The sequence below is a fragment of the Rattus norvegicus genome, chromosome 15 (genome assembly GCF_036323735.1).
Source record: "Rattus norvegicus strain BN/NHsdMcwi chromosome 15, GRCr8, whole genome shotgun sequence".
Taxonomy (NCBI): domain Eukaryota; kingdom Metazoa; phylum Chordata; class Mammalia; order Rodentia; family Muridae; genus Rattus; species Rattus norvegicus.
The window spans coordinates 10,287,214-10,300,334 of NC_086033.1; the positions used below are offsets into that span (position 1 = coordinate 10,287,214).

A 13,121-nucleotide genomic window follows, 5' to 3' on the forward strand; every position below is an offset into this window, starting at 1 on the left:
AGGACCCACTGGGCCCCTAAGCTCTTCAGGCGCTAAGAAGCACTCTAGAGATGCTGGTGTTCCTGGACTGGATTCTGAAGTTTGAGAGCCACTGGTCAAGTGCAGCGACTCTCTGCCCTGGCAGTTTTGTTCCCTAGTGGACACAGGACTATATGTTGGCGGGCACTTTGGATTGTCAGCCTGGTGGCGTCCAGTAGGTTGAGCATGGAGTAACCCACCAATGTCCATGGCGCTGGTGGTGCTGATGTTGAGAAGAGTCCCCAGGAACTCTCTCATAGAGCCACACTGCCTAACAAGAGCTTAAATAACGAGCAAGACAGGGCTACTCATTCAGGAGGCAGTTTTCCACTAAAGTAGGATGATGTCACAGACATTAAGTTAATTGGGTGGTGTCTCCAGGAGATATCTGCTGTCATCTTTCTCCGTGTCTCTGTCTCTCCCACACTCACATGTCCATTAAGCTTATAAAACACCACACAGCCCAGACATGTACTCATCACAGGTGTAAATGAGGGCCTGTGTATAGCAGAGGAGGGATATGGGGCCAACTGAGATGGGAACACCTTTATTCATCCCCCCAGGGGCTGGCATCATAAGGTCCAAAGAGGAGAATGTTCTGGAGACCAATGCCACAGAGTGGTAGAGTTGTTGAGACACTGCTTGTACGCTTGATATTTCTCTTTGACATCACCGTTTAATGGCAGAAGATCCTGCTTGGCATTTCTGCAAGCGCTGGAGCAAGACTAGGGTATGTTCAAGGATTCTCTTCAATCTGTCTAAACTTTAAACAGATTTAGACTCTAAAGGCTCTCCAGGGACCACGGCGCATGGGAGCTGGCTCTCTGAGGAAGAGGAAGCACTCCCTTGTCAGCCGTGACTTCACTGTGCCCCCTGCCTCCTTTGACACCTTGGCCTTGAACTTACAAATGGTGCCTGTGCAGGGCTGTCCATGGTAGCAATGGGGTCCTCCTTGTTGCTCTGTTCTCCCTCAGACCTGCACCGGTCCATCTGCTTCCAGGTGTTGCCGATTCCCCCTTTAAAAGCCATTCTTCTACAAAAGAACATCTGGCTTCTCTGTGTCTATCTCGGTTCATCCCAACATTACATCACTGGGCTATAAACAGCCTTCAGCTGGCCCAGGCACCCAAATACACATCAGATCCCTCAATCCTACTCTGCGTTTGCTGCTAACAGGTCGGAAGAGCTCAGGGCAGCCTGTGGGATTTGGAACTCAGGGCCAACACTCACCATTCATTCTCTCCCCCCCCCTGCTTTTCTTCTACTTTTCACATTACATGTGGCAGTTATCAGGACTTCTCTGGGTTTTGTAAGGATGCCACAGTTCCCCCTAATCCAGCGATTCGCATCTGTAGATTGGCCCATCACAGATGGGAAGTATTTGAAAAGGAACTGTTTCTGCACTGGGCATGGGCAGAGCTTCCTTTCTTGTTACTTTTACTTAAAACACACAGAACAGCCATTTACATGATATTAACTGTTACGTCCTTGTTACCTCTAGAGGATGAGTGCAGATGATATGCACACATATGTGTATACGTGAAAGGACCTTGGGCACCCACATATGGCATTCAGTCTGTGTCCCGTGCACGTGTGTGTGTGTGTGTGTGTGTGTGTGTGTGTGTGTGTCCTGGAACTAATGCCCATGAAGGCTGAGGGACAGCTCTATTCTCCTTCTCATGGGCTCTTTCTCCTGGCAGGAGCCCTTGGCTTCTTGTCCCTGCCTTCTGCCCGACTTCTCACTACTTCAGGCTTCAGTTGAAATAGCACTTCCCTTGGGAAGCCATCCTTGACCTCCTAGCCCCACCCATGTGTTCTCATGGCACCTTGTAAAACTCCAAATTATAATTATCTTTTGCTGTAATCGTCTAGGTGCCCCCCCAAGCTTGCAAAATGCTAAGAAGGTTTGCTCTCTCTATATCTGTTTACTTAGTCATTGTTGCTTCTGTACCTAGCACTGGACCTAGCACACAGTAAATGCTGACTGTCCTTCCTGGTGGGGGGATTTCATCAACTACGCTATCCTGGGAGAGAATTTAGTGAAGCTGGTGGGGAAATAACTTTGAGGTCCCAAGGAATCTACAGGTCTCTGAAGTCTCTTCGTGCTTTCTGTACTCCCCACAAATACTCACACATTTGTGGGGCGAAGTCACCGTGAAACAAGTTTCCTTTTGAAGTTGAGAATGGTCTTCCTTCTGGGACCTTACCTCATATCTTTCGCTTTTTTTCTAGGTTGGACATCTCTCTCCCGAAAAGATTCACAGTGAGCCCGAGTGGCTGGCCCTTAGGAATCACGGTGAGGAGAGGTGCAAGGTTGGGCTACCTCAAGCAGGGACCAATGAGTATGGACAGAGACAAAGACTTTGTTGTTAGCCCAGTGGAAAACCTTTAAAGGTTTAAACTGAGGTGGTGATGTCATTGTTCTGGCTACTTTGTGGAAAATGGATGGGAAGCTGGGCCAACAGTGAGAAGAGAGAAACCGGTTCATAAACCACTGGAATATCTGAGTGGGAGGAGAGCGGTGTGTACCCACAGCCGTGAGCAGACAGAAGATGTGTTTTGGTAGCAGCGTATGCATTTGCTGTGAGTTTGGATTTGGGCAGGCTAAGGAAAGAGGAAGAAGAAAGTATGATGTCCAGGATTAGGGATGACAATACTTCTTTCTGTCCACTGAGATGGGAAAACAAGTCCTATTCATGTTCTGGGCTTAGCTAGGTCTCACCCCTGTCATGAAGGATACCATGAAGCACACACAGCCTCTAAGCTTTTCCTCTAAGAGATTTGAGAAATCCTTGCCTATTTCTCCCCCCCCCCATTTTTATTAAATTGGGTATTTCTTATTTACATTTCAAACCTTATTCCCTTTCCCGGTTTCCTGTCCATAAGCCTCCTAATCCTTCCCCCTCCCCTTCTATATGGCTGTTCCCCTCCCCATCCACCCCCCTTTACAACCTCCCAACGATCCCCTACACTGTGGGTCCAACCTTGGCAGGACCAAGGGTTTCCCCTTCCACTGGTGCCCCAACAAGGCTATTCACTGCTACATATGCAGTTGGAGCCCAGGGTCAAGGTGAGAAGCCCCCTTCTCATGCAAAAGGACCCAGGAAAGGATCTTGGGTAGAGCGGAAGGATGCATACCTGTGGTTTGGAGGGAGAATTAGTTGCTGTTTCGGTGCAGGTCATACCTAAGAATACCTTGCTGCCCACTAAACGCTCTGCTCTCCAGATTTTCTCTCACTTGGACCTCCTAAGAGTCCTTACCAAAGCCTTTGGAAGCCACGTTTGTCTCCAACATTTTAGAGAGGGTGTTTAGCTTCTAGCGAATACTCTGGTACTACTGAGCAGTATGCCTTTCACTTGACACACAGTTACTTTTTTGACCCATTACCAAGAACTGTCTGGAAATTCAAGTACATTTCCTCTTCTGTTCAGAAGGAACTGAGGGTGGATTTTTTTTTTTCTTACCGGAAACACTGAATTATTTTAAGTACACTTTATTTTCTACAGCGTCACTCATGCCCTGGTGAGAACAACTTTTCTTTATTTTAAAGCCTTTAAGATACCATAATATCACCTTTCCGTTCGCTCTAAGCGCCAATCTTGTGGGTATTGAGGGCTAAATGTGTGTTGTGAGTGCCCACACAAAGCCAGAACTCTGTCCACAGTGCTCTTACCAGAGAAAGGGACCAGGATCGTGAAGAACATATGTTGGAGCAAAATGCAGGCCTTTTCTTGTTCTTTTCTTTCTTTCAGCTTTAAAAATTACCCAGACACATTGCTGCTCTAGCTCTGAGCTGAGCATTATGGCCCTTTGACACTAATTCTCCCAAAGGTAGACAGATCCCTCTTCCCTCCTTGTCAGTGAATGGCTGAGGAGAGGGAGGTTTAGCAAGATGTAAGGCTGTGTACCAGAACCCTAAAGACAGCCCCAGTGCAATCCAACGCAGGCTTTAGTGACAGTGAAGCTCTAGGAATGTCCTTTACACAGTAGTTCAATGTACGATGGTCAAGAGGACCATGCTGGGAAAAACCCAGTTCCACCGAAACTCCGGGCAAACTCCTGGAGAATTCTGCCAAGCCTCTGATGTTCCCACCACACCTGTTCCCAGCATGGACTCCACAGGGTGCATAAAATCCCTGTTTCCGCAGGCCAAGTTTGCATCTGTGGGAAATGCATTTTCCGGAAAGTAGGTTTTCATTTCTAAACCTGAAGGGTCTGATCTCCTATATCTTCTCCAAAGAAGAGCAAACCTTTTACCTTGGGAATTCAGGTGTGGCCCACACCTGAAAAACAGGCGCACTCGCTCCCCAAGCCTCTCTGGCTCAGGTGAAACTCCTTCACTCCAGCAACCTTTCACTATCACCCGAACTCCAGCCTCTAGGGAATATTCCAGTCTTTGCCGTAGATCTGGCAACCACTGAAAATACACTACCAAGAACCATCACAGTTTTCTATCCTTAACCCAATTCAGCATCTTACTTCAGAGTAGGAACATACTTTATTTTCCTTTTATGCTTCTCCAAAAACTTTTTGAAGTTTAGAGAACACATCATTATACACTATATCAATTTACCACCACTGACTCTTTTAACCTGTCAATAGAAAGGTTTGAAGTCTGATATATATGTATATACATATGTGTGTACATACATACATACATACATACATACATACATACATACATACATGTATATTGTCTTTTTAACTTCAAGATGCAGAGGGATAATTGACAGTACATTTGGGGACCCATACCCTCATCAAGGAGGGCACGCCAGAAAGTCGAGAGGCTAGCTACTCATGTCCATGCCCCTTCATGTGAGCACATAATACTTGACCTACTCGTTAACTGTAAGAGCACCAAGAGCATTACAGGGCCAGGTTGACGCTTACCTTGCTGTTCTCTGGGCTCAGACGACTTCCAGACATCTCCACACCCAGTCCAGCCTCCAGCTTAGACAGGATAGAGGCTTTCCAGGCCAGTGAGCTGCTGGGAGGCCAGTCACGTCCTGTATTTGTGTGGCCGAGCCTTCCCAGTTAAACCTTCTTGCAGGGCATTTCAGTTACCCTGGCTTGTCAACACTGGACTGCTGTCATGACCGGTAGGACTGTCCACAAGATGCTCCTCCCAGACAGCTAGCTCACAACCCCATGCTCCTCTCCAGGAGGGCCAGGGGCTCCCTCTCAGCCTTCTGGCCTGCTGCCGGAGGCCAGTATTGCAGTAAGCAGCCAGCAAAGCGTGTTGTAACCCAACCCCTTGTTGAAATGAGACTCCCAGCATCGGGAGGCTCCTGGGCAGCGAACACCTGACGCGCTACCTTATCCACAGCCACGGCACCATTAGAACGCTCACTGTCCTCCTGGCCCAGCATGGTTATAATCATAATTGCTGAGTGAAATGGTTCTCTCCGCTAATTATGCTGCTTTTAGCCAGCCACGAGGGAAATAATAATTTGGCTTGAAACGAGTCTTCAGGTTCCTCATGTCTGGGAAAGTCCTTGGGTTAAAGGTCATCAAGATACAGGCTTGATAACTGTCGATGTAAATGTCAGGTGTTTGACTTTTTAATTATTATTTTATTCTGGGAAAAAGCAGTGCTTTGGAAGTGGCCCTGTTCCTTGCAGCGAGCCTGGCCGTGGCTTTAATTTGCTTTACTTCTGTCTTGAGCTAATAAGTTTCTGCTGTTGTGGCAGATCTGGGAGCTGCCTGCAGGCCAAGGCAGTGCCCAGCAAGGACGTCTCCCATCATCCTGATCCGTTGTCTCTGGTGGAGATCTCCCCAGCTGTAGCAGAGCCATGACCATGGCTGCTGGCGAGTGACCCAAACTGGAGCTGACTGAGACAGGCTGAGCAGAGGGTGCACGGAGCCAGGATGACAAAGGCATCGTCCCTATGACACAATGCCCTTGGATCCTCCAAAGGTACTAGCATGCTTCACTCTCTCTCCTCTTTCCCATCCCTGTTTTCCTCTCTCCACCCCTTCATTCCCCCCCTCCTTCTGCTCCTCCTCATTCCTTCCTCCTCCATTTTTTCTCTCTCACCCCCCATCCCCCACTCACATGCTATACACGGTTCACTCTGTATTTTCCTCTCAAGCTTTTGGAAATGTTAGGTTTCCAGTGAACCAGCTTTGTTAATGTCCCCTCCACCCCGTCCTCCTTTGTTTGTGGAAGACTGTGATACTGATGTCCAGGCCAGGTGTCCTTAAGCTCAGTTTCTTCCCATTAGGTCAAGGGAGTATCTTACTTTTCAGCCTCCAAACAACTCTGTCCCCATCTGATCAGGGCCCCTGTAGTTCTTCACGGTGCCATTCTTCTGCCACCAGGCACCAGGATCACTCTAAAACGTACTTTGCTTGATCACAAGTCAACAGCCTTGTTCCTGCTCACTCCCTCGGTTTGGAAAGGCTGACCGTGCCTCTCCTACCCTCGTCCTACTGGCACAGGCAGGGCTCTTGCTTCCAGGCTCGTGTTAATGTTGCGTTACAACCACTACTCTCTCCTTCTGCCCAGGCTAAAGCTCCTGGGGCAGAGGTGTTGATGATTCATGCGCCCAGCAGTTGCACAACAAGAAGGCGCTGGGTGAACTTTGCTTCTTTGAGTTTTACAAGTTGAGCCGGCGTGGACAGAACCGTGCAAGAAGCGTGAGTGCATGGAGTCAAACCTGTGGCTTGAGCAGTTGCTTAATCTCCTCGTCTCGGTTTCCCTACCCATACATAGAGCAGGAATATACTGCCCACTTCTAGGAGCATCATGGGAACTTAATGAGTTGCCTTGTGACAGTGCCACACACAGCAACGCCACAGCTGCAAATAGAGACTCCTGCCATGTGAGTGTTGAATAAAATGGGAGTCTGCTATCCCATGGCTGTGCTTGAGAGGAAAGGTTGCAGACACTAGTTGGCCTGGCTTGATTTAAATGAGTATATTCTTTATTAGAATGTATGTAGCTTAGACCTCCAGTTAGAAAGATGCTAATGCCATGCGTGAAACTGAATTCCATAGGAGGGCTGTGCATGGGCAGCCCTGCTCAGGGCTGTTTGCACAGACTGGGTTGGTAGGTCTGGAAAGCCTATGGTTTAAAAGATAACCTGGCTAAGAAATTGTGATTCTTACATTACCAAAGACAGGACAGCACACACTGGTTACTGTTTAATAGAAAGTGTGCTCAACTTCCAGAAAAGATGTTTGGAAGAAACTGTACATCGTGCAAGTTAACCTCAAAGAAGTTAAAATTATGTGGTTAACAGCAGTTAGGAGCATTCTAGATCCTTCTGCCTGTAGATAAACACTACACAGGGATTCTCTGGGTTGAGCAGCCCCACCCGCATGACCAGTCCTGCACATGTGAACATCTCTGTATCATTTGCCTGTGCTCTCCACAGGACTCCAGGCTCTAGCTGCCCTAGTCTACCTGGAAAAGCCCTGTGGAGACTCGGTTGGGAAGACTCCTCTGATAGCCTTCCCCTTCCACTTGTAAAACTAGATCTAGAAAGATCTCCTTGCTGGATCATACAGTAGATCTATTTCTAGCAAGGAACCTGCATCCAGATTTTCCCAATAGCTGTATCAGTTTATAACTCTCATCTATAGCACTATAGCGCATCAGTGTGGTCCCCTTCCCTACGTGCACAGCAGTGGCTTTTTGTTTTGTTTTGTTTGTTTGTTTTGTCATTTGATTCCTTGCTTTTATCTATTCTAACTGGTGTAAAATAAAATTTCAAATTAAAGTTTCAACTTGCATTTCATTGACAGCTAAGCGTTTAAAAAATGGTTCTTGGCCATTTGTATCTCTTCTACCAAGAACTCTCTGGTTAGCTGCATACTCTATTCTTAAATTGGTTTGTTTTTCTTGGTGTTTAGGTTTTTGAGTTCTTTGTATAGTCTAGACATTAACCCTCTGACAGATGTATAACTGGTACAGGGTCTCCCCACAACCCCTATTCTGTAGGCTGCCTCTTCACCTGAATGGTGGTATCATTCGCTCTTTTTTTTTAATTTCATGAAGTCGTTTTAATCAGTTGTTGATCTTAGGAAAGTGGTTGACATTCTTAGCCAGCTGTGGACTCAGGCAGGCTGCAGCGATGGCCAACCTGGAGAGATATGCCACTAGTGCGATAACGGCACACACGTTATTAGAAGAACCAACTGTGCGTTTCTGACTATATGTAAAATGTGATCTACAAGGCAGAACTCTTGCATGCCTGGCACCATTAACTGGGCCAGCCCACCATGCCTGTCTGGAAAGGGAAACCTGATACTATTATTCTGGTGAAAGAGGAGAAACCTAATACTATTATTCTGGTAAACCGGCATACTAATGCACTGCATCTTCATATGCATAGATCAGTGTATCTCTTAGCCCTCATCAGAAAAGCTTCATTTTGCAATTAGTACATGGACCCATAACTGGTTAACATGCAGTTAGCACATAGATCCATAACTGGTTAACGTGCAAAGAATAAGAGGCTGTGGAGAGCTCAGCTCTTAGTAGGACATTTATTTTCCTTTCTATCTCTAAGACTCGGAGATCACTGCAGAAGATGGTGCAGAAAGACTGTGATCCAGAGCTGGTGGATATCTACAGAAAAACAGGATATGTCAGAAATTCCAGTGCTGCTTTGTGCACACGAACAGATATGGCTGCAGCTGTGCGCAGATCAAGTCAGACAAAAATATCAGCGAGAACAGAGAAGGTTCATGAAGCTCTTCCCCCGTGTGACAGAGAAGCTGGTGACAATTGAAGGCTTCAGAGTGATGATAGAGAATCAGATATCTTCACGGTTGGGGCCCCAGAGAGAACCCATGTTCTACTAGACTGTCTTCCACCCATGCAAATGGATACACTGGAATGGTCTTAGTGGGTTAGCAAACGACGGAAGACACTGGGAGGGAAATGTGGTGGGATACAGGAGGAATCGAAGGGAAGGGAATGGAGAGTAGATTTGATCAGACACATTATAGCCAGTTATAACATTATAAAATAATAAATAAAAAACAACTAAAAATGGCAAAGACCTCCTCGCCCACTCCAGGAGCTTCTGCAATTAGCTTCAAAGGCTTCCAACATATGCATTTCTCTAAGCACTTGCTATCCTGGTGATCCTGCTGTGGCGGCTCCCTGCCTTTCTCAGAGCTATAAGCTGAGTTCTGTCTCAGTGCACTGCACACTCTACTCTCTGGGACTCAGAAGGTGCTCAGCCAGGGTTCAGGGGACAGTGCTGCAGGCATAGATTCGTGTGTCTGTACATACCATGGCTGTGGACTCCTGTGGGAGAAATGGGAGCTCTTCCCCGCACGTGTTATCAGGACCATAATCTGAGATGACGAACCCCTAGGCTGACGGGTTCACATTTGGTAAAGCTAAAATGATTGGCACTAGACACCTCTGTTACACAGAGACGATGTCTCGAAAGGCTAAGAAACCACTGCGTATGTGGCAGTAGCACGAGCCAACCATTTAAAAGGTGCTTTGTGAACTGTAGGTGTGACTCACTTGTTTTAGGTGAAAATGTGCTTTAGAGTCACAATGGGCTACCACTATCCACCCACTGCAAAGGTGAGTTATGGAGACTGGTAATACCTCATGGTGTAGAGGAGCGGGAAAGACACAGAACCCCCACACCTTACTGGTGGAAGTGGAGCTCGGCAAAACTACTTCGTTTAGAAAGGAAACTATCAACTAGGTGAAGAGGCAGCCCACAGAATTCATCAGGATTGATCAGTTATACATCGGACAGATTAATATCTAGAATACACAAAGAACCAAAAAACAAAATAAAAAACAACCCAAAACATCAAGAATATCTACAACTCAAAAAAAAGAAAAAAAGGTGTTGGAACTGAGTAGAGTTCTCAAAGTAAGAACTATGAATGGCTAATGAACACTTTGAAAAGCATTTAACATCATTAATAGAAATGCAAATTAAAACTATTTTGAGATACCGTCTCACCCCAGTTAGAATGGCTATTATTAAAAAAAAAAAAATCAAATGGCAGCCAATCCAGGTGAGGTTGTGAGGAGGGAGGAGCTTTATTCATTGTTGGTGGGGTTTCTCAAGATGGTAGAAAACAGATACAGCATAAGACCCGTTCATGTATCCCACCCTTAAACACATACCCAAAGGACGATGTACCCTACTACTGACATACTCTCTCATCCACGATTATTGCTGCTTGATTCACACCAGCTAGGAAAAGGATTCAGCCCCTATGTCTATCAAATACATGGACAGATAATAAAAATGTGGTATATCTTCAAATTTTGCTAGAAGTGAAATTTCAGATCTATGAAAAGAAAGAAAGAAACAAGGAAGGAAGGAAACTTTCAGGCCAATGGCGAGAGCTGGAAAGAATTATTACTGAGTGAGGTGACAGGGATCTAGAAAGGCAAATGCCAAATGTTCTTTCTCATGCGCGAATCCTGGCATTGAAACGTTAGAACGGCGTGTTTAACTTGGGAGTGCTTATGGAGGACAAGAAGCTAGAAATGGGTCACTGGTGGGAGGGTGCGCTGTAACAGAGGGGAGATAGTGGCACATGGCTACAGTTTCTTGCCATTCTTCTCAGTTGCCCTCAAGAACCAGATGGTAAGACTCTGTTACTGAAGATACCCATACCTTGGTTGCAAGATATAAAGAAATCAGTCTGGAACTGAGCCAAAGATTTTTCCCTGCTGGCTACCGTTCATAGTGCTGGAAGGTGCTATACAGGCTGCTGGGGGAAAAACGGCATCAATGAGCCAGCTGTAAACTAAGACCTGCAATGCCAACTTGCCAGATAAGGTGTGCACATAGGTTCAATGGGAGCATGGGAGATATGGGGTAACCAACTATTGTTGGACTGGAGCTAAGGTCTACTCTATAGGAGAGAATACATTTCTGGTACTGTAAGCATTATCAAAGAACCATTGCTGGGGAAATCATGGAGCCTAGGAGGGAAAGAACCTATTACCATCGGTTGCCTAATGGACATAGCATCATATTGCCTTGCAAATACTCCTATATGTGCCCAGAGACAAATGCTACATTCAGCCTCAGAGATGAACAGCAGCAAACGCAGACTCAAGGCTGAAAATTAGTGACACTTAAATACTTTGCCCTAAGTAGAACACTTGTACCACCCCTTTTACGGCCCACAGAATATCGCAGAAGTAGAAAGAAAGGGAAGGGGATGCAAAAATGTTGTCTCCAGGGCATAATACAGTCATTGAAAATGTGGTCTCCCTGAAGCTCAGGTTGACTGAACTGAGGCTGCAAAGGGCCGAATTATAGACTCATGGGGTCGTAGCCTTCCCTGAGGAAGGGTTGGTTACTGGTGGATTCTAGGAGAGGGGTTCCTTAGATATGGACAATGGTGAGCCCACAGCCTCCAGTGGATGTTTCCAAACCTGTGGCCACAGAAAGCCTTGATTGAAAACCAGCAGGTCACCAAAGAAACAAAAAGCAGAAAAGAGAAGAAGAAGGCTGACCAGGATGGGTGGCAGGTAACAGATGGTGGTGAGGGTAATCAGAAGGGACAATGTACATGCATGACATTACCCAAGGACAGCCTTATCAATACAAATATTTTAGTGTAGTTAAGCATGTACCTACTTGTGACACGGCAAGCCTACTTGCAGGTACATAGTCAAGTGACACACAGGAGCCTTCACAGCTCCAACTATGAGCAGCACAATTTTCTATTGTTCAGCAAGGCCATGAGTAAACAAGACTGTGGTATATCCACGTAAGAAGTACTACTCAGCCATGAAAAAGGATGGGATCTTACATTCCAACAATGTTCCACTGAGCAACGAACATCAAGTGTGAAAGAGAATGTTTTATCCAATACCAAACAAGGAAAGGTCAAGGCCAGCCTAATGTTGATAGAAATTAATTCAGTGCCAAACCAAACAAAAGTGCAGATTACCCAGGATCTGGGTGAGCAGAAAGCAGAACCCCCTTTAGTCAGGTAACACTGAGATAACAGATTATATACACTCACTCAGTCTGACGTAAGAAAATTGGTCATTGCTGATCGTCACAAACACCCTGGCATGGTTGTTGGAAAGAGTGTTATATATACTAAACTGTTGTGTGTTCAAACAGCTAAGAGCAGGGTGCCTCCATGCACTCAGTCATTGTCCGTACCCTAACTCCCTTTCTGGTGTGAATGAAGGTTTCTGCTCAGGTCTCTGTTGTGAGACCCTTCCTCAGGCACATGACTTGAAGCAAGTCATGGACTTAGGTGACAGTCTCCTTGAAGACAAGCCCACCAGAAGAGGGATGGTACAAGAAGAGGGACAGTGGGGGATGGAGAGTTGGCTCAGCGGTTGGGAGCACTGACTGCTCTTCCAGAGGTCCTGAGTTCAATTCCCAGCAACCACATGGTGGCTCACAACCATCTATAATGAGATCTGGGGTCATCTTCTGGCCTGCAGGCACACATGCAGACAGAAAGCTGTATGATGTATACATAGTAAATAAATAAATATTTAAAAAAAAAAGAAGAGGGACCGTACAAGCATTACAGAAACTCAAGAAAGGCCACAGATCAGAGAGCTCAAATCCTTGTCTCCTGACTGAGTCTGCCTCACCAGTTCACCCCATAGGAAAGAGACCCAGGAAAAGAACACCCTCCGTTCCAAGCAGGGGTTCATTTGCGTACACCACACGGGCACCTGGAAGAAGCTTCCTTCTTCATGTTTCTCAACATGTTACAGAATTGGAGGGACAAATCCTTGGGTCTGGGACTGTATATTCCACAGAAGGTCCTGAAGGCCCATAGCATCCCAGCCCTCCGTTTACCAAGACACCAATGCCTGAAACTATTTCTATAGTGTGGACTGCCATGGCAGCTTTGATTAAAGACTCCAGGGTATTCCGTGTAATCCAATCTACAGCGAATTAGAAGTCAGAATCGGTGGTCTAATTGGTGTGTGTAGCAGTGAGTTTTAGCCGTGAATATCAGTGTCAAATAAAATAGTGACATCAACATGTAAACAGGTCTCATTTCACTTAACAATCCAAGTCCCCAATCTTAAAGAGCTACTCACTCATTATCTGACCAGCCTGAGCAGGAGTTGGGCTTTCCTCTGCAGACTGGAGGTCAAAGCTACAGGTGGACC

The 13,121-nt window shown here is 46.2% G+C and overlaps 1 protein-coding gene and 1 long non-coding RNA gene across 23 annotated transcripts in view; one reads left to right on the forward strand and one right to left on the reverse strand.

Annotated features, from left to right (window-relative positions):
* The window catches only part of Thrb (thyroid hormone receptor beta), a 349,278-nt gene that overhangs the window by 171,260 nt on the left and 164,897 nt on the right, over positions 1-13,121 (reverse strand). The gene's annotated exons all lie outside the window — the stretch shown is intronic.
* Positions 8-12,502, forward strand: LOC134482082 (uncharacterized). The gene is made up of 3 exons (XR_010058094.1): positions 8-748; positions 2,251-5,936; positions 6,528-12,502. It is a non-coding gene; the product is annotated as an uncharacterized LOC134482082 (long non-coding RNA).